A 20,640-nucleotide genomic window follows, 5' to 3' on the forward strand; every position below is an offset into this window, starting at 1 on the left:
CTGAAATCCTTCATATTTTCTGCTTATTTGTCATTTTCTTCTAGATTCTGGAACATTTCATTGACTTTTTCATTCAGTATTCTATCAAGCTTTCAAATGTCAAGAATTACATTATGAATTTTTACAAACCCTGTTCCTTTTATCATTGCAACCTGTTCTTGTTATATGAATGAAATAGTCTGTTGAACTCTCTCATAAAACCATCTAAAATTAGTTTAAGATTCCCTGCTCCTCCCTGAGTTATTTCTGTTTCCTCCAGCGACAGTGGATACTCCTGTTCATTTGTATTCTTTTGTTTTTTGTTTTTGTTTTGCTATGTTTTTTCTCAAGTATCTGACAATAGTGGGTTGCCATTTGTATTTATGAATTAAGTATAGGATAATTATTACATGTTGTTTCCACGGCTTTCCTCTGCAGCTTAACTATGTCAGACTTTACTCCATGTTGTGTGGGACTAGGAGTAATAGTTGAGCAGTTTGGGTGTGCCCTCTCAGACCCCAAAAGAAAGTTGGCCCCCACTCTGGGGTCCCATCCTTCACTTTGGAAGCCAGTGTCTCCATTTTGAAAAATGTTGACAAGGATCAGAGGGGACTGCCTCATTCAGACCCTTATTAAATAATAAAGTCTTTTTATCAGGCTGTGAGATGAAATATTCAGAATGGTAAGAGAAAGAGAAAAATGATTTTAATCTACTCAAGGTACTCAAATATCTAAACAGGGTATTATTACATAACAATCAGATATCATCCGTATTGTTTTCTGAGTCTATTATTTTTTTATTTTTATTTTTAAAGTTCCTTTTGCTTATTTTGAGAGAGATAGAGACAGCGTGAGCAGGGCAGGGGAGGGGCAGAGAGAGAGATAGAGAGAATCCCAAGCAGGCACCATACTGTAAGTCCAGAGCCTGATATGGGACTCAAATTCATCATACCGTGAGATTATGCCTTGAGCCCAAACTGAGAGTTGGATGCTAAGCCGACTGAGCCACCCAGGCACCCACTGAGTCTATTATTGGTGTGATTTCTTTTATTTCCAAAGTCTGTGCAGAAGTGTTAATTTCCACAATTATGACAGTGAGGAAAAAGTGTGGGCTAACTGGTATATCTGCTTGAGGAATTTGTTGAGATGGTCTTTATATCTTCTCCATGACTTTTTCATTACTGTTCCATGAAAAATTGAAAATAATATGTATTTTACATCTGTTAGATACAATGTTTCTCTCTTACTCTTTCTCCTCAATAAATCAGACTCTGTAATTGTGTTATTCAAGTACTCTATATTTTTTATCTGCTTGATTTGTCACATTTTGAAAGAGGCGTGTTATCTCCCGGAAGACTGCACTTTCTGCTAGTTTCTCATTGTATTTCTAAAAATTGTTCATCTAATGTATTTTGCGATTAGTTTTTTTTCAATGTATAAAGTTTCTTGACATATCCGTTTGGCAGAGTGTACCTTTTATAAATATGAAATATCCCGCTTAATGCATTTTGTTTCAGCTTTACTTCAATCGTAATATTTCCACCTGCTTTCCTTTTGTTTCCATTTGCTTATCATATTTTCAGCTACTTAACCTTTATCATTTTATTTAAAATGATCTTTTAAATAGCCTCTGAACTGAGTTTTGCCTTTCTTCCCTAATTTTAGTCATCGTCTTTTATATAGAAATGTTGTTCATTCCATTTGCAACATTAATTGATTTGTTTGGTCTTGGTCTTATTTTTATCTGATACCTTTTATATTTTGTGGCCCTTCCCTCCTTCCTTCATCCCTTCTTTCCTTCTTTTCTTTCCTATCTTTCCTTGGAGTGATCAATTTTTTTTTCTTACTGATTTAGTTCTCCATCTCATTTATCTTCTGCTAATGAGGAATATTACTTTTTGTAAAAAATATACTTGGCCCATTTTTTAAAAATCTTCTTCTAATGTTTACTTTTTTTTTAAAGAGAGAGAGAGAGAGAGAGAGAGAGAGAGACAGAGCAAGAGCAGAGGAAAGGCAGAGAGAGGGAGACACAGAATCTGAAGCAGGCTCCAGGCTCTGAGCCATCAGCACAGAGCCCAACACAGAGCTCAAAATCAGGAACCATGAGATCTTGGCCTGAGCCGAAGTTAGATGCTTAACCAACTGAGCCACCCAGGTGCCCCTACTTGACCAAAATTTTTTAACAGCAAATAATCACCGTAATCTCAGGATAAAGATAAGAATTTTAATATTCATTTACTCCATCCTAGTTGTGCCATCTTTTATTAAGAGTATATGAGGAGTGTCTGGGTGGCTCAGTCGGTTAGGCATCTGACTTTGGCTCAGGTCATGATCTTGAGGTTTGTGGGTTCGGGCCCCACGTTGGGCTCTGTGTGTTGGATTCTCTGTCTCCCTCTCTCTCTGCCCCTCCTCTGTTTGTGCTCTCTCTCAAAAAAAGAAAAGAAACTAAATAAATAAATGTAAAAAAAAGTATATAAAATTTAGCTCTGGAATTTATTAAAAATAAGTTTACCTTTCCTTTCAAAACTCCTTCCTTAATAATCGATCTAAGCTTCAAGAGCATATTGTTAGAAATTCCTTACACTTAATATTTATTTAATTGGTCTTATTCCCCAAACATCTCCTGTATATGACAATTCCTTTCATTCTGCTACATTTATGTAGATTCCTATCTGCCTCAGTGATTTTTTTAAATAGAAAGCACATTGAATTCTTGCATTAAAAAAGGTGAAAAATAACGATTTATGTAAGAATAGAATTTCAGGAAAATAGTTCATTTTGCTAAACATTTCTAGAAATCTTCCTGCATTCTTTAGTGTTACTTTGAAGATTCCTGTGAGAAAATATTTTGACTTACCCATAAAGAATTGAGGAGATAAAGACAATGTGTGTATTAGTGTACGTGTATGTATATATTGTCATTTTTGAGGACTGGCGTTCCTATAATTTTGACATATTCTTCCTGTTTTCTTTCCATGATATTAGGCAATGGTTATAGTAGAGGATGATACTTTAAGTATTTTACTTCTACAAATAAAATTTGGCAACCATTTAAAAAAATTTTATATTAAGTCCTAAAATCCAATTCTGGCAACCAATGGTTCTAGCGTCTTTAACGTACATATTCATAATTTTATCTTTACCCTTAGAATTCAGAAATTTGTCAGGATATGTCAAGAGATGGGCCCTCAAGAAATAATCCTGCCCTGCTCCCAGAAGACCTTTGGATATAAAGTCTTGTGACTTTCTTCAACTCAGGAAAAGGGTCTTTATTATATCTCTGATTAATGCTTTTCTTTAATTTTTTCTGTTCTTTTTTTCTTTTCTTTTATGATTTCTTGTTATTTCCTGCATTCTTTTCTCTGGCCTTCCAGTTTATTAATTTCTTTTTCCCTACTTGCTAATTGCTCATTTTTTGTGCCTCGATGCTCCCCAACTTTTTTTCTGGATAAAATGTTAGCTCAAAATCCACTAAAATGGGGGTGCCTGGGTGGCTCAGTCACTTAAGTATCCAACTTCGGCCCAGGTCATGATGTCGGGGTTCGTGAGTTTGAGCCCTGTGACGGGCTCTGTGCTGACAGGCTCAGAGCCTGGAGCCTGCTTCAGATTCTGATTCTGTGTCTTCCTCTCTGCTCCTCCCTGCTTATGCTCTGTCTCTCTGTCTGTCTGTCTGTCTGTCTGTCTCTGTGTGTGTGTGTGTGTGTGTGTGTGTGTGTGTTTCTCAAAAATAAATAAGCATTGGAAAAATTTTTAAAAATCCACTAAAATGGCTTGAATCTATATGTGTATTTAATGTCCTGTTTCCTACATTCATATTTTGTATAGGTGCTATTAATTCTGATTGCATAGCCTGATTACCTCTCACCCTCATTTTTATAATAAAACACACAAATGTGCATTTCAATCAGTTTTGACACACGTGTGTGCCTATGTAACCACTACCCCCACCAAGACATCAAACACTCTCAGGGGCACAGAAACCTCCCTAGACTTTCAGAGGCATCTGTTATTTTGATTTTTTTCATTATAACTTACATCTTTCCTGTTCTAGAGATTCATTTAAATGGAATCATATGGCGAGTTCTCTTTTAAGTCTTGCTTCTTTCCCACAGCGTAGTGCCGGAGATTCATTCATCTTTTTGCGTATGTCAGTATTCCTTCCTTCTTTCCTTCCTTCCTTCCTTCCTTCCTTCCTTCCTTCCTTCCTTCCTTCCTTCCTCCCTTCCTCCCTCCCTCCTTTCTTTCTTTCTTTCTTTCTTTCTTTCTTTCTTTCTTTCTTTCTTTCTTTCTTTCTTTCTTTCTTTCTTTCTTTCACTTTTCTTTCCCCACCTCCCTTTTTCCATTGAGGAGTATTCCATTGGGGATAAACCTTGTTCATCCATTCATCTCTTAAATATTTGGGTAGTTTACAGTAATTGAGTTCATACTGAGCTACTATGAATACACTGCCGTGAACACTTTTATATAAGTCTCTGTATGGACATATGTTTTCATGCCTTTTGGGTAAATACCTAGGAGTGGAATTGCTAAGTCATGGGGTAGATATATGTCTAACTTTGAAAAACTTCCTGTTTTCCAAGTGGATGAACAATTTTACACATCCGTCAGCAGTGTGTGAGAGTCTAGCCGCTGTATAGCCTCACCAGCACTTGATATGGTTGGTTCTGGCTTCAGCCATTCTAACAGGTGTGTAGTGGTGTTTCATTGTTTTTTAAAATAATTTATTTATTTTTTAATTTACATTCAAGTTAGTTAGCATATGGTACAACAATGATTTCAGGAGTAGATTCCTTAATGCCTCTTACCCATTTAGCCCTTCCCCCCCTCCCACAACCCCTCCAGTAACCCTCTGTTTGTTCTCTATATTTAAGAGTTTCTTATGTTTTGTCCCCCTCCCAGTTTTTATATTATTTTTGCTTCCCTTCCCTTATGTTCATCTGTTTTGTCTGTTAAAGTCCGCATATGAGTGAAGTCCTATGATTTTTGTCTTTCTCTGATTGACTAATTTCACTTAGCATAATACCCTCTAGTTCCATCCATGTAGTTGCAAATGGCAAGATTTCATTTTTTTTTTTTTGATTGCCAAGTAACACTCCATTGTATGTATTATATACATCACATCTTCTTTATCCATTCATCCATTGATGGAATTTGGGCTCTTTCCATACTTTGGCTGTTGTCGATAGTGCTGCTATAAACATTGGGGTGTATGTGCCCCTTCGAAACAGCACACCTGTATCCCTTGGATAAATACCTAGTAGTGCAATTGCTGGGTTGTAGGGTAGTTCTATTTTTAATTTTTTGAGGAGCCTCCATACTGTTCTCCAGAGTGGCTGCACCAGTTTGCATTCCTACCAGCAGTGCCAAAGGGGTTCCTCTTTCTCTGCATCCTTGCCAACCTCTGTTGTCTGAGTTGTTCGTTTTAGCCATTCTGACAGGTATGAGGTGGTATCTCATTGTGGTTTTGATTTGTATTTTCCTGATGATGAGTGATGTGGAACATTTTTTCATGTATCAGTTGGCCATCTGGATGTCTTCTTTGGAGAAGTGTCTATTCATGTCTTTTGCTCATTTCTTCACTGGCTTATTTGTTTTTTGGGTGTTGAGTTTGATAAGTTCTTTATAGATTTTGGATACTAACTCTTTATCTGATATGTTGTTTGCAAATATCTTCTCCCATCCCGTCGGTTGCCTTTTAGTTTTGCTGATTTTCTTTTGCTGTGCAGAAGCTTTTTATCTTGATGAGGTCCCAATAGTTCATTTTTGCTTTTGTTTCCCTTGCCTCCAGAGACATGTTGAATAAGAAGTTGCTGTGGCCAAGATCAAAGAGGTTTTTGCCTGCTTTCTCCTCAAGGATTTTGATGGCTTCCTGTCTTACATTTAGGTCTTTCATCCATTTTGAGTTTATTTTTGTGTCTGGTGTAAGAAAGTGGTCCAGGTTCATTCTTCTGCATGTCGCTGTCCAGTTTTCCCAGCACCAGTTGCTGAAGAGACTACCTTTATTCCATTGGATATTCTTTCCTGCTTTGTCAAAGATTAGTTTGTCATATATTTGTGAGTTCATTTCTGGGTTCTCTTTTCTGTTCTATTGATCTGAGTGAGTGTTTTTGTGCCAGTACCATACTGTGTTGATGATTACAACTTTGTAGTATAGCTTGAAGTCCAGGATTGTGACACCTCCAGCTTTGGTTTTCTTTTTCGAGATTGCTTTAGCTATTCAGGGTCTTTTCTGTTTCCATACAAGTTTTATGATTGTTTTTCTCTAGTTCTGTGAAGAATGCTGGTGTTATTTTGATAGGGATTGCATTGAATATGTGGATTGCTTTGGGTAGTATTGACATTTTAACAATATTTGCTCTTCCCATCCACGAGCATGGAATCTTTTTCTATTTTTGTGTCTTCAATTTCTTTCATAAGTTTTCTATAGTTTTCAGTGTATAGATTTTTTTACCTCTTTGGTTAGATTTATTCCTGGGTATTTTATGGGTTTTGGTGCAATTGTAAATGGAATCAATTCCTTGATTTCTCTTTCTGTTGCTTCGTTATTGGCGTATAAGAATGCAACCGATTTCTGTGCATTGATTTTATATCCTGAAACTTTGCTGAATTCATGAATCAGTTCTAGCAGTTTTTTGGTGTAATCTTTTGGGTTTTCCATATAGAGTATCATGTCATCTGCGAAAAGTGAAGGTTTGACCTCCTCCTGGCCAATTTAGATGCCTTTTATTTCTTTGTGTTGTCTGATTGCAGAGGCTAGGACTTCCAATACTATGTTGAATAACAGTGGCGAGAGTGGACAGCCCTGTCTTGTTCCTGATCTTAGGAGGAGAGCTCTCAGTTTTTCCCCATTGAGGATATTAGCATTGGGTCTTTCATATTGGCTTTTATGTTCTCAAGGCATTATCCTTCTATCCTTACTTTCTTGAGGGTTTTTATGAAGGAAGGATGCTGTATTTTGTCAAATGCTTTCTCTGCACCTATTGAGAGGACTGTGTGGTTCTTGTTCTTTCTTTTATTGATGTGATGTATCACATTGATTATTTTGCAGATATCGAACCAGTCCTGCATCCCAGGTATAAATCCCACTTGGTCGTGGTGAATAATTTGTTTAATGTATTGTTGGATCCAGTTGGCTAGTATCTTGCTGAGGATTTTTGCATCTGTATTCATCAGGAAAAATGGTCTATAATTCTCCTTTTAGGTGAGGTCTTTGTCTGGTTTTGGAATCAAGGTAATGCTGCTTTCATAGAAAGTGTTTGGAAGTTTTCCTCCATTTCTATTTTTTTGGAACAGCTTCAAGAGAATAGATGTTAACTCTTCTTTAAATGTTTGGTAAAATTCCCCTGGAAAGCCATCTGGCCCTGGACTCTTGTTTTTTGGGAGATTTTTGATTACTAATTCTATTTCCTTACTGGTTATGGGTCTGTTCAAATTTTCTATTTCTTCCTGTTTCAGTTTTGGTAGTGTATATGTTTCTAGGAATTTGTCCATTTATTCCAGATTGCCCATTTCATTGCAATATAATTGTTCATAATATTCTCTTATTATTGTTTTTATTTCCACTGTGTTGGTTGTGATCTCTCCTCTTTCATTCTTGATTTTATTTATTTGGGTCCTTTCCTTTTTCTTTTTGACCAAACTGGCTAGGGGTTTATCAATTTTATTAATTCTTTCAAAACTCCAGCTTCTGGTTTCATTCATCTGTTCTACTGTTTTTGGGGTTATTTTTGTTTGTTTGTTTTTTGTTTTTTGTTTTTGGTTTCAACAGCACTGATTTCTGCTCTAATCTTTATTATTTCCTGTCTTCTTCTGGTTTTGGGTTTTATTTGCTGTTTCTTTTCGAGCTCTTTAAGGTGTAAGGTTAGGTTGTGTATCTGAGTCCTTTCTTCCTTCTGTAGGAAGGCCTGGATTGCTATATACTTTCCTCTTATGACCACCTTTGCTGAGTCCCACAGGTTTTGGGCTGTGGTGTTATCTTTTTCACTTTCATGGGCTTCCATGTACTTTTTAATTTCCTCTTTAACTTCTTGGTTAGCCCATTCATTCCTTAGTAGGATGTTCTTTAGCCTCCAAGTATTTGTTATCTTTCCAAATTCTTTCTTGTAGTTGATTTCGAGTTTCATAGAGTTGTGGCTTGAAAATATGCATGGTATGATCTCGATCTTTTTATACTTGTTGAGGGCTGATTTGTGTCCCAGTATGTGGCCTATTCTGGAGAACATTTCATGGGCACTGGAGAAGAATGTATATTCCACTGCTTTAGGATGAAATGTTCTGAATATATCTGTTATGTCCATCCGGCCCAGTGTGTCATTCAAAGCCATTGTTTCCTTGTTGATATTCTGATTAGATGATCTGTCCATTGCTGTAAGTGGGGTGTTGAAGTCCCCTACTTGTATGGTATATTATCAATGAGTTTCTTTATATTCGTGATTAATTGATTTATATATTTGGGTGCTCTCATATTTGGCACATAAATGTTTACAATTGTTAGGTATTTTTGCTGGGTAGACCCCTTAATTATGCCCCTTTTCATCTCTTGTTACAGTATTTCAAAGTCTAGATTGTCTGATGTAAGTATGGCTACTCTGGCTTTCTTTTGTCGATCATTAGCGTGATAGATGGTTCTCCATCTCCTTACTTTCAATCTGAAGGTGTCTTTAGGTCTAAAATGGGTCTCTTGTAAACAGTATATAGATGGATCTTGTTTTCTTATCCATTCTGTTACCCTATGTCTTTTGATTGGAGCATTTAGTCCATTGACATTTAGAGTGAGTACTGAAGAGAGGAATTTATTGCCATTTTGTTGCTTGTAGCATTGGAGTTTCTGGTGGTGTTCTCTGGTCCTTTCTAGTCTTTTTTGCTTTTGGTATTTATTTATTCATTTATTTATTTATTGATTGATTGATTCGTCTCTTCTCCCCTCAGAGAGTCCCCCTTAAAATTTCTTGCAGGGCTGGTTTAGTGGTTCTTTGATTTTTGTTTGTCTGGGAAGCTTTTTATCTCTCCTTTTATTTTGAATGACAGCCTTGCTGGATAAAGAATTCTTGGCAGCATATTTTTCTGATTCAGCACATTGAATATATCCTGCCACTCCTTTCTGGCCTGCCAAGTTTCTGTGGATAGGTCTGCTGCAAACCTGCTCTGTCTTCCCTTGTAGGTTAAGGGCTTTTTTCCCTTGCTGCTTTCATGATTCTTTTCTTGCCTGAATATCTTGTGAATTTGACTGTGATATGCCTTGTTGATGGTCGGTATTTGTTAAATCTAATGGGAGTCCTCTGTGCTTCCTGGATTTTGATGTCTGTGTCTCTCCCCGGGTTAAGAAAGTTTTCTGCTGTGATTTGCTCACATAACCCTTTTACCCCTTTTTCTCTCTCTTCATCTTCTGGGACCCCTATGATTCTGATGTTCCTTTTTAATGAGTCACTGAGTTCTGTAATTCTTAAATCATGCTCTTTTGCCTTAGTCTCCCTCTTTTTTTCTGCTTCATTATTCTCCATAAGTTTGTCCTCTATATCGCTGATTCTCTGCTCTGCCATATCCATCCTTGCTGCCGTGGCATCCACTCAAGATTGCAGCTCACTTATAGCATTTTTTATTTCATTCTGACTAGCTTTTACTTCTTTCATCTCTGCAGAAAGGGATTCTAATCTATTTTCGACTCCAGCTAGTATTCTTATTATCGTGATTCTAAATTCTGGTTCAGACACCTTGCTTGTATCTGTATTGGTTAAGTCCCTGGCTGTCGTTTCTTCCTGCTCTTTCTTTTGGGGTGAATCCCTTTGTTTCTTCATTTTGAAGGAACAAAAGGAATTAGTGAAGTAAAAAAAATTAAAATTAAAAAATTAAAATTAAAAAATTAAAAACAATGCCTACACACACACACACATACACAAATCAAATAAATGATGCTAGGTCCTAGGTGTGTTTTGGTCTGGGTGTTGAAATGGGCTTGATCAATTAGAGAAAAAAGGGAAGTAAAAAAAAAAGGAAATCATTTGAAAATTTGAAAATAAGAATACAGTGAAACAGAATAAAAGGAAATGATGGAAGTAAAATAGAATTTGAAAAAATTTACACAAAGGTAAAAAATATAGTAGAAAAAAATTAAAGAAAAATATTTTTAATAAAAATTGAAAATAAAAATAATCTTTTTCTTTCTGTATTCAAGAAAAAGAAAAGAAAAAAAAGAAAATTGAACACATGGACGAGTAAACAGATTGAAATACGATTGAAATTACTTCATATTCCCCTAGAAGTCAAACTATGAAGCACTTTATAGTCGGTAAACTAAGCAGGTGGAGAGATTTGTGTTCCTGAAGAGCGAGGTTGGCCCAGTTGGGCAGGGCTTAGTGTAATGGCTCCCTTCTCCACTAGATGGCGCTGCTAGCCTACTGGGGTGGATTGTTGTGGTGCTTGCAGGTGTGTATGCACATGCGCGGGAGTGGTGAAAATGGCGTCACCCAGCTACCCAGTCTCTAGTATCGGAGCTCTGTTCTCCTCAATCAACAATTGCGCGCCTGTCCTTTGTCTTCGGCCTCCGTTCACTCCCCGTTTTTACACTGTTGGTGACCAAGCCCCAAGCAGCACCTCCCTCCTGAGTTTTATCTCAGATGCAGCTGTGTTTCCCGATCCCTCACTTCTGAGGGACTGTAGCTTTGACCCGTTCTGCCCCTCTGTGGGAAGGTCTCACTGAGCAGTGGCCAGGTGCTGGCCACACCCAGGAATGTTTGTGGGACCCTGCTGCTGCGGAGGCCCAGAGACTGTGTCCGGGTGCCAGCCCCCCCAGAGAAAGTTCACGTGCCCGTGTAGCAGCAGCGTTTCAGGGATTATGGCAAATCACAACACGCATCTGGAGCCAGGCTTCACCCCCAATGTCCTTGTTCAAGCACCGGCGAATGTGGTTGTTCTCCAGGATCCGCTGGGACCTTTGCCTGTGGGGAGTCCTCCGAGCAGGGGAACCACCTCTCCCCGTGTGGCCTGAAGACCCCCAGACTTCACTCTGCTCCTGGGGATTCTCCCTTCCCACCAGAGCACCACCAGGTATTGAGCTGGGGCGTTTCAGACTCTGTGCTCCCCCTGTTTATAGAGTCTTAATGGAATTTAAGCCCTCTGCTTTCTCCTTTCTCCCTTTTTAGTTCAGTCCCTGCAGCTGTTTCCACTTTTCCACTTTCTCTCCAGCTGCTTTTGCGGGGGGCTGTGCTTTTCCCGTATTCTCCCCCAACCCCCATCCTCTCTCCACAAACAAAAACAGCTCTCTGCCCTCTGTGGCATCTCTCTCCCCCAGTTCACCTCTCTGCGTCGTGTGCCTGCTGAGTTCTGTGGTTCAGGTTGTGCAGATTGTTGTGTTAATCCTCAGATCAGTTTTCTAGATGTGCAGGTTGGTTTAGTGTTGATCTGGCTGTATTTCATGGACGCCAGACGCACAACAAAAACTTTCATGCTGTTCCGCCATCTTGGGTCCTCCCCTATGTTTATTTATTTTTGAGAGAGAGAGAGAGACAGAGTGTGAGCAGGGGAGGGGCAGAGAGAGGGAGACACAGAATCTAAGGCAGGCTCCAGGCTCTGAGCTGTCAGCACAGAGCCCGATGCGGGGCTTGAGCCCATGAGTTGTGAGATCATGACCTGAGCTAAAGTCAGACACTTAACCAACTGAACCACCCAGGAGCCCAGCGTTATTTCTAAACAAAATTTTTTAAGAGCAGAAATATTAAATTTTGATAAAGCCCAATTTTCCATGTTTTTCCTTTGTGGTTGGTGCTTTTTGTACCTTGCCTAAGACGCTTTGCCCCCCAGTGGGCATTTGGCAGTATCTATAGCGTCTAGAGACATTTTTGTTTGTCACAACTCAGGTGGGTGGAGAGCTAATAGCACCTAATGGGCAGAGATCAGGGATACTGCTGAGCATCCCGCAGTGGCCACGACAGCCTCCTCACCGTGTGGAATTATCCAGCCCCAAATGTCAATAGTGTCAAAGTTTGAGAAGCTGGTTTCAAGTGACACAGGAATGTCCAAATGACTTTTCCCTTTTTCTTATTGGAGGTTTCTTATTAGGAAGATTGGTCCATTGAAAGCATTCATTTGTAAGGTCTTATAGTCTGTATTATGCTGTAGCTACCATTTATTTAGCAGGCTCCACCCTTGTACTTTATGTATTATCTCACATAAGTCTGACAAGTAAATATTCTCCCCACTTTACAGATAGAAAAACAAAAGCCAGAAAGGACCCCTACTCCCCCCCCACCCCCATCCACCCCAGAGGTCAAAGAGCCAAGATTTCTGTTTAGATCAGTGTGACAGTTTCCTGTAAGACTCAAAGTGTTCTTGGTGTTTATTTTCATATAAAATTTAAATTATCACTTAGATTACTGACTGTACTTTAATCTTATTATAATACTGATATTCCGAAAAAAGGCGTGCTGTGTTTGCATTATGATAGATGATAGAATACTTCAGGTGGAAACATAGGGCAGTAAGGAGATAGATACTTTCATTTCCACTTTAGAGATTGCCAAGCTAAGCAGCAGCGGTCAAGTGCTTTGTCTGATACCCGGGAATGAATTTAGGCAATTGACTGCTCTTCCCTCTATTTTTGGTTTTGTTTTCCATTTTACTGTCCAACTTTCTGATGATTGAAAGTAGTATAGAGTAGGTTTTGCTTAGGATTAATAAAAGATATAAGCAATTTTTCCTGACAGCCCCGAAAACAATGTAAGTAAACTACTTATGAAAATTGTAGTGTACTTTTAGAGTGTTTTGAACAATTTGAGTGAGTAATAGGAAATATATTTGTATGCTGAGACCTTTGAGGCTTCTTTCAACAATATTGGGTACTTTGGATACTACGAGTGGATATCTTTCCAGGAATCCTACCATTGATTTGGAGTGATTCTCCAAATCACTCATTAGGTTTTCTGCCATCATCCAATTACATGGATGCTCTGTGCTCTGTGATGTAAATTTAGATTGTGGTACCACAGAGCTCCGAACCCTTTGCCCACAAGGGCTGTTTTCAACCTGTGCCCAAGCCTTAGGAGTGTAACCCTATGTCACCCCCATGGAGAGCAAAGATGGACTGTGCCGGCCTGGTCCAAGGTCCTCCAAATTCATTTAGAGCAGCTCTGCTATTGTGATTTATTTAAATTTCTGAAGTGTGATTTCACAGTGCTTGAAAAATTTTCATATCAGGACAAAGCACTAACATCTAACACTGAAAATTATGGCTGACCGTGAGTTGCCTCTTTGCTTACCACATCGCCTTCTCTTCCCCCGTAAATATGCAACTTGTGCTCCATCCATGGAAAAAACTTCTTTTATTTAAGTTTTTTTAAACATTTATTTACTTTTGAAAGAGAGAAAGAAAGAGAGCAAGTGGGGAAGGGGCAGAGAGAGGGAGACAGAGGATCCAAAGCAAGCTCCATGCTGTGAGTGCAGAGCCCAACATGGGGCTCGAACCCATGAACCTTGAGATCATGACCTAAACTGAAATCAAGAGTCAGATGTTTAAATGACTGAGCCACCCAGGTACCCCATCCATAGAAAATTTATGCAGTTCTCTGGGGTTATCTGAAGGTGTCTTATTTCATACCTCTGTCTATTAGTACGTGCTGGATTGTTTTGTTTTGTATTCGTTGACATTCTTTTCTACTTGGGGTATGAGAATGTTTAAATTTAAAAGATAAGGCTAATTTGTGTTTCAAATGGATACACCAATTTGTATTTTTACAAAGCATATTTAAGATTGTCCATTGACCCATGTGCTCTCCAATACTTGGTGTAATCAAATTTATTATTTTTTTCCAATCTAAGGAGAGTAAAATTGTATCTTATTTTTTTCTAACTGCATTTCCCCAAGTATAAATGAGGTTAAGCATCTTTTCATAGATTTATTTGCCATTTCTTTCTTAGCTTCTGTGAAAAGTATTTTTTGTTTTGCCCACATTGTTTTTCCCATATTATATACTCATTATGTATTCAGAATACCAATATTTTGTTGCTAATATTCATTCTAAAAATGGTGTCTCTATTTTTGCCTTAGATTCTTACTTTAAAAATTTTTTTTTAAATGTTTATTTTTGAGAGAGAGAGAGTGTGTGTGGGGGATGGGCAGAGAGACAGGGAGACACAGAATCCAAAGCAGGCTCCAGGCTCTGAGCTATCAACACAGAGCCCGAGGCAGAGCTTGAGCCCATGAACTGTGAGATCATAACCTGAGCTGAAGTCAGACACTCAACCTACTGAGCCACCCAGGTGCCCAGATTCTTACTTTCTTTATGGTGCATTTTGATGGGCAGAAGTTTTTAATTTTGATGCAAGTACAATGAATTTTAGAACTGTTTTATGTTTGTTGCTTTCAGTGTCTTGCTTAAGAAATCTTGACCCACCTCCATGTTTTAAAGATACTCTCTTTATATTTTTTAAACATTTAAGATTTACTTTTGCTGTTCACATTTAAGTCTTCAATCCACCCGGAATTATTATTTCTTTTTGTTTGTTGAGTACAAGGATCCAATTTCATCTTATTTTTTCTGTCTGGATAACCCAATGTCCCTGATGGTATTTAATAAATACTCAATCTTTTCCCCAGTTATCTTCTGTGTTATCTCTGTCATAGATTAAAATTTCATTTATGTGAGTGTCTATTTCTTGGCTTTTAATTCTGTCATTAACATTCTTTCTTAACTCTGCTTCACAAAGGTCTTGATATCTGGTAGGGCAGGTTCCCCAAACCTTGGTCAGACTTTGACTTGAATGTCTTTTTTAAAGACTTGGGAGAATTAACATCTCAATGCCATTGGGTTTTCCAATCAATGGTCATGGTACATCTCCTCAATTACATAGGTTTTAATTAATGTCTTTTTATAATAACATATTCATGGAAAAATTGTAAAGTTCTTTTTGTACACATTGTGAATATCTTCTTAAAATTATTCTTAGGTACCTTGTAATTTTGCTGCTTTTATTTTTAACAGAACTTTTTCAACTATTAGTACTGTTTTAAACTTAGCTTTTCTAATTGTTGTTATATAGATTATAAATTGCTTGTCTCTATTTCTAGTATTTTGTCTTATATTCTTTTGGGTCTTTTATGTGGACAATTATACAATGTGAAATTTTTACTTTTTTGTTTCTTTCCATTCTATCTTTTATGCCTTTGATTTTGTGTCCTATGATACCAGCTAAGATCTTGGCTTCAATATTTAATAAAAATAGTGGTAGAATGTTTGACTTACTGCTCATCTTAAAGATACCTGCCATTTTTCATAATCAAGAATGATGTTTCCCATAAGTTTGTTATAGAAATCCTTTAAAATGGTAGGGACATTCCTTTTATTTCTAGTTGGCTAAAAATTTTATCTTATATTTTATATTGATAGTGGAATTTTAACGAAATACTTTTCTGAAATAATCAAAATTATCATATAATTGTTCACTTTTAATCATTTAATATATTGAACATCCTTTATAGTTTTTAAAATATTAAATCATCCTTGCATTCTGTGATAAAATGTGACTTGATTGGGATCTATTATTTTTATACACCACTAGCTTCTGTTCGCTAATATTTTATAGATTTTTGAATCTTGGTTCATGAATGAGATTAGCCTGTAAATATATTTTGTCCTATATCCTGGTTTAGTTTTGGTTTTAAAGTTTTACTGACTTCACAGATTGGGAGTATTTCCTCTTTTTTTCTATTTACAGAGTACAATGACTTTTTAAAAGTTTTTTTTTAATGTTTATTTATTTACTTTTGAGAGAGAGAGAGAGAGAAAGAGGGGCAGAGAGAGAGGGAGAGAAAATCCCAAGCAGGCTTTGCATTGTCAGCGTGGAGCCCAAGGCCGGGCTCCATCCCATCAACTGTGAGATCATGACCTGAACTGAAATCAAGAGCTAGATGCTTAACCGAATGCACCACCCAGGCTCCCCACTTTTTAAAAGTTTTATTTGTAGAATCATCTGATCTAATTTGTGTATGCATATGTAGAATTTAAAATTAGGGATTCAGTTTATTCAGTAAGATTGGAGATATTCATGCTTTCTATCTATTCCTGAGTCTCTTAAGAAGAGTTTGTTTTCTGGGAAGTTGTCCATTTGACCAGTAATTGATATTCATAGGTATACATTTTTTATTGAATTCTCTCATTAGCTTTTAAATTTTTTTATTTAAATTTGATTAAATGATTTAATTTAGTAGCTGCTTACAATATTTGTTTTATTTGTAGTTATATTTCCATGGTTTACTTGCACATTTTCTCTCTCTTTTTGTCTAGATTATTCTTGCTTGAGATCTGAGGGTTTATTAGCTTTTTCAGAGGAACATTTTTTTTTTTTGCTGATCTTCTCCATTGAATCATTTTTTTAAAGTTAACTAAACTTTCTTATCTGTATTAGCTCTTTCCTTCTACTGTCTTTGAGTTAATTTTATAGATTTTTCATTAACTATTGAGATGAATGTTTAGGCCATTAATTTGCTCTTTATTATTTTCCAGTGTAGGCATTTAAGTCTGTCACTTCCACCCCAGAAGAACTAGTTTCTTTGTATCCAACAAGTTTTAGCATATAATGTATTCATCATAATTCAGGTCTAACTATTTTAAATTTCTGTTATGATAGACATAACCCATGAGTTATTTACTAGAGTTTGTAGACATTACCAAATATATGGAGATTCTGAAAATAGACATTTTGACATTGACTTCTAAATTAGTTATATTTGGTCAAACAAAGTGATATGCTTAAAGTTGAGTTTTTGAAATTTTTTGAGATTTGCTTTATGGTCTAGCTAGTTTACAGAAGTATTCCATGTTTTTAAGAATGATATTAATTTTATTATCACTAGATACAGAATTCTACACAGGTCCATTTTCTCAAGTTTGTTACTTGTCTTGTTCACATTGTATTTTTATCATTTTTTTTATGTTTGTTATAGCAAAAATAGAGATGTATGAAAATCTCCCACTCTGGTGGTAAGTTTAAAAGATATCTCTACTGATCTATTATTTCTTTATATATTTTTAGGCTCTCTTGGTTAGATGCATATAAGTTTAGTATTGTTTTAGCTTTCAAATGAATCAAATATTTTATAACTATTTAGTGATCATCTCCATCTAACAATAAGTTTTGTCTTTTTTTGTTTGTTTGCTTAAAGTTTATTTATTTATTTTTAGAGACAGGGCCAGCAGGGGAGGAGTAGAAAGAGAGAGCACAGAGGACCCGAAGCAGCCTCTGTGCTGACAAGCAGAGAGCCTGATGTAAGGCTTGAACTCACAAACCATGAGATCATGACATGAGCCAAAGTTGGACTCAACAAACTGAGCTACCCAGGTGCTCCATGATAAGTTTTGTCTTAAAGATTATTTGTATGGGGGCAGCTGGCTGGCTCAGTCGGTAGAACATTCAACTGTTGATCCGAGGGTCATGAGTTCAAGCCTCATATTGGGTGTGGAGCCTCCCTAAAAAAAAAAAAAAAAAATTATTTGTCTGAATTAATATAGTTTGTCTTCATTTCTTTTGATTAGTACATGTCTGGTATATGTTTCATCTAATTTTCATATCAACCTTCCTATATCTTATGTCATAATGTTTTATATACGTTTCTTATAAACAGCATAGAACTGGTGTTAATAATGAGTGGCAATTTATAACTATTTACATTTATGAGGCTGAAAATAAAATCGGGCTTATTTCTTTCAGTTTCCTTTTTATTTACTGTGTACAATTTTTTCTATGTGTTTCTCTCTTGAGCTCACTTTTTTTTTTTTTGTTTTTGTTTTTGTTTTTGTTTTTATCCTTGTCGAGACAGTTTGAGTTTTTGAGGTGTCTATTTCTCATCTCAGCTCCTTGTCTCTTTATTGCATTAAAGTGACTCTTACACTATTTTGATGCTCTAAGTGGTTACATTTGATATTTCTATCATGCATATTTAACTCTTACAAAGGCCTAAAGCTAAATACTTTAACTTCCTTAAGAAACAATAAAAGGATATTTAAAAAATCTAATTCCATTGACTTCCTTCCCTGGTTCCATGTTACTGATGCTCCATATTTTAGTTCTGTCTCTTTTTTAATACTCTGTAGGTTGGTCATTGTTTTATATAGATGTATTTGCTTGGATTTATCTGTGTGTTTAGCATTTTCATTGATGGCTGTAATATCTTTCGTTTCAATTCATTCTTCTCCCTAAACTACTTTTTTTCCCTCAAAGATCCGATAATGAAAATCTGTTGATGGTAAATGCTCCGTTTATACTTGACTGAAATGTCTCTTTTCTGCCCTAGTTTTTAAAAGGTAATCTTTGTAGATCTATAACTCTGTCTTTGGTGTTCTACAGTTTCACTAAAATATGTCCAAGTTTATGCTTCTTCTTATATCTTTGTTTTGGGAAATGTTACATTTCCAGAATATGTGGATTTACACTTACATCATTTCTGGAGAATTTTGATTGATCATCTCTTCAAATATTGCCTTCCTTGAATTCTCTTTATTCTCTCCTTCTGAGACTACTACGTCTCTTAATTTTTCTTTCATATTTTCCTTCTACTGGTTCCTCTGTGCTGCATCCCAGAACATTTCTTTAACTATATCTATAAGTATTTCAGTTTTGACTTCAGTAATGCCTAATTTGCTTTTGAATTAATCTATCTAAAAAGATGTGAAGGGGCGAAAAAAGATAGTTCGACTCTTTCAAGGAGAGGCATCTAGGCAGAGGGCAGCAGGTGCTGAGACACTGATGTGGGAGTGTGCCGGGGGTTAGAGGAATTGCAGGAGAGGCAGGGTAGCCGCAGAGTCCCGCAGCAGAGAGAGCGGGGGATTGAGGGGGTGGTGGGGTGCAGGGCCGACAGGCCACGTCGCGCATGGCTTCTAGGCCATTGCTTTGGCTTTTCCTTTGAGTCAGCTGAGAAGTCATCAGAGTGTTTTATTCAGAGTGACATGACACAAACAAGGGATCCCTGTTGACGGACGACTGGGCAGGGTGACAGCAGGGAGACCAGTTAGGAAGCTAGTGAAATAATCCCAAGGAATGATGGCGTGGACCATGGTGGGGTGGGGGTGGGAAGTGCCAGAGTTGGCCACAGGTGTTTAGATTCTGGACACATTTTGCTTTATTGTTGGATTGGTTGTGGGATGTGAGAAAAAGAGACACGACCCAAAGGCTTTGACCTGAGTTGCCGGAAGGACGAAATTGTCATTTGCTGAGATGGGGAAGCCTGTGGGAGGAACAGGCTTTGCAGGGTGAAAGGCAGTCATTCAGGCTTTGACAAGTAAAGCTGAAGATGTTATTAGATACTCAAGTGGAAATAATATTGAGTGAGTAGTTGAATGTTTGAGAGGAGCCCTTAGAACCCAGCTCTAAGCTGGAATTAAGTATTTGGGGATGTCAGCATCTGGGTGGGCTCTGAAGTCAGGAGTCTGGGTAGTGCCTCCAAAGGAGAGAGGGCAGGTAGAGAAGAGACTGAGGGGGCCGGACTCAAGGGCGCTTCAGTGCTCAGAAAATGGGACCTGAAGAGGAGCCCGCAAAGGGGCTGCTGAGGCCCGGGAGGAGAAGGACACTGTGTCCTGGAAGCCAAGAGGGTTTGAAGGAAAAGGGAATGATTGATTATGTCAAAGCCTGCTAAAAGGTCAAGTCATACGAGTGCCGAGAATCGACGATTGGATTTAGAGATGTGACCCATCTGGTGACCTTTAGCAGAGCAACATGTAGTAAACAGTACCTACCGCCCTGGCTTGTTGAGAGGAGAGCCCCATCAGGCACCAGGCACAGTGGAAGCATCACCGCTAATCTGACTACTTGAGTTCAGCTTTTCCCCCACTTTCTAGAAAACAGCTGCCAAAAAACAAACCAAAACAAAAATACAAAAATAAAAAACACATGTGGTGTCTTCACCCAGCCGTGTGCTGTTCCATCAGGACACAGGGTCTCTGTATCAAGTGGGCAGATAGAGGCCGCCTCCTGTGCTCTCCCAGGGACTTAATGCCCTGGAATTGTGTCCAATAGGACTAGGCTTTGGTACAGCAGAGATACGCCAAGGTGATAGCCTGGCACTGGAATTTAGTTAGGGGCTGTCTACTTCAAGTGGTCCTCAGGATAAGAGAAGGATTTTAATAGCCCTGGGGGTGGGGGGCGCCTGGGTGGCTCAGTCGGTTAAGCATCCGACTTCGGCTCAGGTCACGATTTCACAGTTCATGCGTTCGAGCCCCATGTTGGGCTCTGTGCTGATGGCTCGGAGCCTGGAGCCTGCTTTGGATTCTGTTGTCTCCCTCCCTGTCTGCTCCTCCCTTGCTCTCTTGGGGTACGCAGTCTGTCTCTCTAAAAAATAAATAAACATTAAAAAAAAAATGAAAAAAAAAAAAAGCCCTGAGAGGTTGGGGGAGATGCTGCTGCTGTTGGAGTAGAATTAAAATCTTGCTTAGATAAAAAAAAAATAGTGTTAACCCTGCCCCCTTCCAGTAATTGGCATGGGCAGAGGATGAATTGAGTTCTCCAAGTGTGGAAAAGATGATGCCTAGGATGTAGCTAGGGAAGTAGATGATACAAGCCTGTTACTGACAGTCCTCAAGAAAACTCTAGAATGTTTAGGAGCAGCAAGGGCAATTGAGAAGGAGTGGCCAGTGAGGAAGGAGGAGAGCCTGGCCAGGGCAACACCCAACTGGAGTGTAT

The 20,640-nt window shown here is 37.9% G+C and overlaps 1 protein-coding gene across 8 annotated transcripts in view; it reads left to right on the top strand.

The window, feature by feature from the left end:
* Positions 1-20,640, top strand: part of POU6F2 (POU class 6 homeobox 2) — a 495,570-nt gene that overhangs the window by 34,207 nt on the left and 440,723 nt on the right. Inside the window, exon 2 of one of the 8 annotated variants that reach the window (XM_058725451.1) lies at positions 3,129-3,244. The exons of the other annotated variants lie outside the window; for them this stretch is intronic. The gene's annotated coding sequence lies outside the window, so the exon portion shown is untranslated. The remainder of the gene's footprint in view (positions 1-3,128; positions 3,245-20,640) is intronic. 8 annotated transcript variants of the gene reach the window in all.

Source organism: Neofelis nebulosa, chromosome 4 (assembly GCF_028018385.1).
Source record: "Neofelis nebulosa isolate mNeoNeb1 chromosome 4, mNeoNeb1.pri, whole genome shotgun sequence".
NCBI classification, from domain to species: domain Eukaryota; kingdom Metazoa; phylum Chordata; class Mammalia; order Carnivora; family Felidae; genus Neofelis; species Neofelis nebulosa.